We start from the raw sequence: 4,442 nt of genomic DNA, 5'->3' as shown, positions 1-4,442 counted from the left end.
CTGCAGAGACCGCCTCCTGTAAAGGGAACCTGTTACTTTGCCCTTCATGAGCAAAACATAGAATCACTTATAAGAACAGTTGCAGACAAATATAAAAATCACTCTTCACCACCATATCAGATCCTTCAAAGGTCCCGAACAGTAACTATCCAAGGCCTATACTGAGTTTCCATAGGCCAGTTAAGAGCTAGAATTGGGCTTGCTGTGGGAAGTCCGGTTCTGCCAAGCTGATGGATGTGAATGTTGGCGGTACTTACAAGAGGAAGCTATCTTTGGGTGGGTGTCTCCAATTCTCGTAATGTTAACCAGCATGTCAAAGTGCAGGCAGGAGGTAGGACACTGACACTGAGCCTGCAGAACTGTAGTCTCCAAAAAGTTGCCCCTTATAGTAATGTTATACAGCTGAAAATTACATTGGGGTTGATGGATCCGAAGAGTGTGTACTACTTTAAAAACATTTTGGTAGTTAAAGTCCAACTATATTTTTTTTTTAAGTTTTGGATACATTTGGGAAGATTTTACCTCACTTCTTGTCTTTGTGACAACAGGATATGAAATGATGTGACTGGTTGTCACTGGGACAAGAAAACTCAGACAGTAATAAGAGCCTGACAGAAGTTTTAAGCCTTCTCAAAATTACTGAAAAAAGTACACTCACCGGCCACTTTATTAGGTGCACCTGTTCAATTTCTTGGTAACACAAATTGCTAATTAGCCAACCACATGGCAGCAACTCAGTGCTTTTAGGCATCTAGACGTGGTGAGGACGACATACTGAAGTTCAAACCGAGCATCAGAATGGGGAAGAAAGGGGATTTAAGTGACTTTGAATGTGGCATGGTTGTTGGACTTTGAATGTGGCATGGTTGTTGGTGCCAGACGAGGTGGCCTGAGTATTTCAAAAACTGCTGATCTACTGGGATCTTCACACACAACCATCTCTCGGGATTACCGAGAATGGTCCGAAAAAGAGAAAATATCCAGTGAGTGGCAGTTGTGTGGATGAAAATGCTTTGTTCATGTCAGAGGTCAGGGGAGAACGGGCAGACTGGTTTGAGATGATAGAAAGGCTACAGTAACTCAAATAACCACTGCTCCAAGGTATGCAGAATACCGTCTCTGAACGCACAACACATTGAACCTTGAAGCAGATGGGCTACAGCAGCAGAAGACCACACCAGGTGCCACTCCTGTCAGCTGAGGAAACGGAGGCTACAATTCGCACAGGCTTGTAGCCTGGTCTGATAAGTCTAGTTTTCAGCTGCGACATTCGGATGGTAGGGTCAGGATTTGGCGTAAACAACAAGAAAGCATGGATCCATCCTACCTTGTATCAACGGTTCAGGCTGGTGGTGGTGGTGGTGGTGTAATGGTGTGAGGGGCTATGTGCTTTGCACACTTTGGGCTACTTAGTACCAATTTAGCATCGTGTAAACGCCACGGCCTACCTGAGTATTGTTGCTGACCATGTCCATCCCTTTATGACTACAGCGTACCCATCTTCTGATGGCTACTTCCAGCAGGATAATGTCACAAAGCTCACATCATCTCAACTGGTTTCTTGAACATGACAATGAGTTCACTGTACTCTAATGGCCTCCACAGTCACCAGATCTCAATCCAATAGAGCACCTTTGGGAAGTGGTGGAACGAGAGATTTGCATCATGAATGTGTAGCCAACAAATCGGCAGCAACTGCGTGATGCTATCATGTCAATATGGACCAAAATCTCTGAAGAATATTTCCAACACCTTGTTGACTCTATGCCACGAAGAATTAAGGCAGTTCTAAAGGCAAAAGGGGGTTCAACCCGGTACTAGCAAGGTGTACCTAATAAAGTGGCCGGTGAGTGTATGTTGCAATTTGTGTTCCCAACAGGAAGGGAGGGGAAATCCCCTCAATGGGGACACAGGTGACTAATAAAAAGACTGAGAGAGGTTTAAGCTGGAGTTGGACTTTTTACCAGTTCCTCAATATGTTTCAGTTTTGTATTTTAGGTGTTTTGTTGGTGTGTTTAAGAAAATAAATATATAAAACATGAAACCATAAATGAATAAACAAAATAATGAAATGACATACAAAGTAGATTGGTCAGATTGGTGCAGCCCGATATAGAAGTGATTTTATCATTATAATGGTTCTGTTGTTGAATTGTTTATGTGCTACACAGATGGAGTTTTAGGGACGACAATGGGTTTAGCATCTTGAGCGATATACAGGAGACACAATATAAAAACAGGAAGCAGGGCAGAAGGGAGGGCAGTAATACAATGAGCTTATATCGCTCGCGGCCAGTCTGTACCGCCATGGCTGCCAAGACAACTTTTTTCTATCAATTGCATATTCTGTATGGAAATAAAATAAGAGCAAAACGGGTCATTTAGAAAAGGAAGGTGATCCCTTTCCTGTGGAATGTGTGCAGAGGAAGCTGGCTTCAGGATAATTAAATCACAGAAAGTTCAGCAATGACATGCAAGGATCAGAATAGTCTCATGGAGATTTCACATGTACCTGCCGCTCGGCGCACAAGACTCTATAAATATTATTATGGTATCATAGGGAAGGGATGGGATGGGTGTTTGGAGCATAAACATTGCAAGTTCATTCCCAACAAAACCAAAATAATTCTCTGTTTGTCAATAAATACCCTGAAATATATTTTATTATGAATATCCTAGTCAATATGGGGTATTGGTTTATATGATGTGAGGGGGTGGGGGTGAATATTAAAGTAGATCTAAAGCCTAAATGGATGACTTTAATTAGTTGGGCAAAACATTTTAGGTGCACTTCAATAAAGGCTTTGCCACACAATTCTGGCATTATGGCTGTATCTAGAACTCTGGTGCCAACTTCATAAAAGGTTTGCAGAAGTTCCATAATTAATACCAGTAATAAATTCACAACAACTTACTCACCAACTCACCAACAAATTCGCAACTTACTGGGGTAATTAAGTAGAACTGTGCTGCTCCCCCGCCTCACCCATTGGTTGCCAGGACACTGTTGGCCCACAGCGTCGCTCGTTGCTAGGACACTGTTATGCCACACCTTAACTGCTTGCTATGTTGTTAATGACCCACAGCTTCATTGGTTGTTATAATACTGCCAGCTAACAGCGTCAGTGGTTACCAGGACACTATCAACCCATAGCATCAGTGGTTGCTATGACCCTATCACCTGCACAGCATCCTTGGATGCTAGGATATTATTGTCTGCACAGCACCATAACAACCAATGATGCTGTTCAGCTGTCAGTGTCACAGTAACCAATGATTTTGTGTGGCCCTTAGGCTAAATATGCACTGAGGGCAGTGTCCATGGTATGGATACTCTGGCCTCAGTGCTTCCCCCCTCCCCGTGCCTCCGTGTTTCTGACAGGTACATGAATTTCTTTTTGTCGCACCCCTGCTCAGCATTTGTTGTGCAGAGGTGACACAATTCTAGACAGTGTCAGAGACACTGTTTATGAATTCCAAGGTGTGTATTAGAAAAACCGCTTTTTTCGTAAAATACTGCTTTTACTAGGGATGCACTGATACGTTTTTACGGTAACAAGTATGAGTACTGATATTTTTCTTCGGTACTCGCCGATACTGAATACTGATACCAGTGCCGTGTGCCCCAATTATCAGGAAGCCGGGCAGCAGGCCATGATCTGCCATCTGGCATCCTGTTAATTGGGGCACACGGCACTGGTATCAGTATCAGATCTGCCGCCTGGCTTCCTGATTGCCTGGAAAGCTGGTGTTCTAACGAAAGAACTCCGGCTTCACTTCCCAAGCCTGCCTGGCTTCCTGACCAATCAGGAAGCCAGGGGGAGGGTCATGAGGTACTGCCTAGCAACAAGTGAAGCCGGCTTCATAGCCAATCAGGAAGTTGGGCGGCATGTCATGGCCCGCCTCTTGGCTTCCTGATTGGCTAGGAAGCCGGCTTCACTTGTTGCTAGGCAGCCTGGCTTCCCGACTAATCAGGAAGCCGGGAGGAGGGTCATGACGTGCAGCCCAACTTCCTGATTAGCTATGAAGCCGGCTAGTATCAGCGCATCCCTAGTTTTTACTTTTTTTAATTTCTGCATGTGGACGTTGCTGATCTCCCCCGACATTTTTCAGACACTTCTGACCTGAGCATCAGCTGCATATTATTGCTGTGTACCAATTTCCTAATAGGACAATGTCTGAGCAATGTGTGTGGGCACTGTCGCTTGTAGTCTCGGCCAGCACGGGACAAGGTGACAATGCAGGAGCCCTGTATCAGGAACCATCACTGCAGGATCACTGGGCATTATTGGAATGAGAGCTGCAGTTTGAAAACTGAAAATAAATACGCATAGCTTCTATGAGATTTTAGTGTTTGGGTGTGTATCTTCTTTCAGGCCGCAAATTACTTATACTTAAATCTGATCAGGCAAAAATAAACTGAATTTGTGCGTCGCCGTGGC

The 4,442-nt window shown here is 44.2% G+C and overlaps 1 long non-coding RNA gene across 1 annotated transcript in view; it reads left to right on the top strand.

The window, feature by feature from the left end:
• Positions 1-2,383: 2,383 nt before the first annotated feature.
• Positions 2,384-4,442, top strand: part of LOC108791854 — a 16,768-nt gene continuing 14,709 nt past the window's right edge. The window contains exons 1-2 of the long non-coding RNA XR_001941525.1: positions 2,384-2,394; positions 3,987-3,990. This is a non-coding gene — a long non-coding RNA (uncharacterized LOC108791854). The remainder of the gene's footprint in view (positions 2,395-3,986; positions 3,991-4,442) is intronic.

This window comes from Nanorana parkeri, unplaced genomic scaffold, assembly GCF_000935625.1.
Source record: "Nanorana parkeri isolate BGI_ZX_2015 unplaced genomic scaffold, ASM93562v1 scaffold578, whole genome shotgun sequence".
Lineage (NCBI taxonomy): Eukaryota > Metazoa > Chordata > Amphibia > Anura > Dicroglossidae > Nanorana > Nanorana parkeri.
This window is presented reverse-complemented; position numbering and strand designations above follow the sequence as displayed.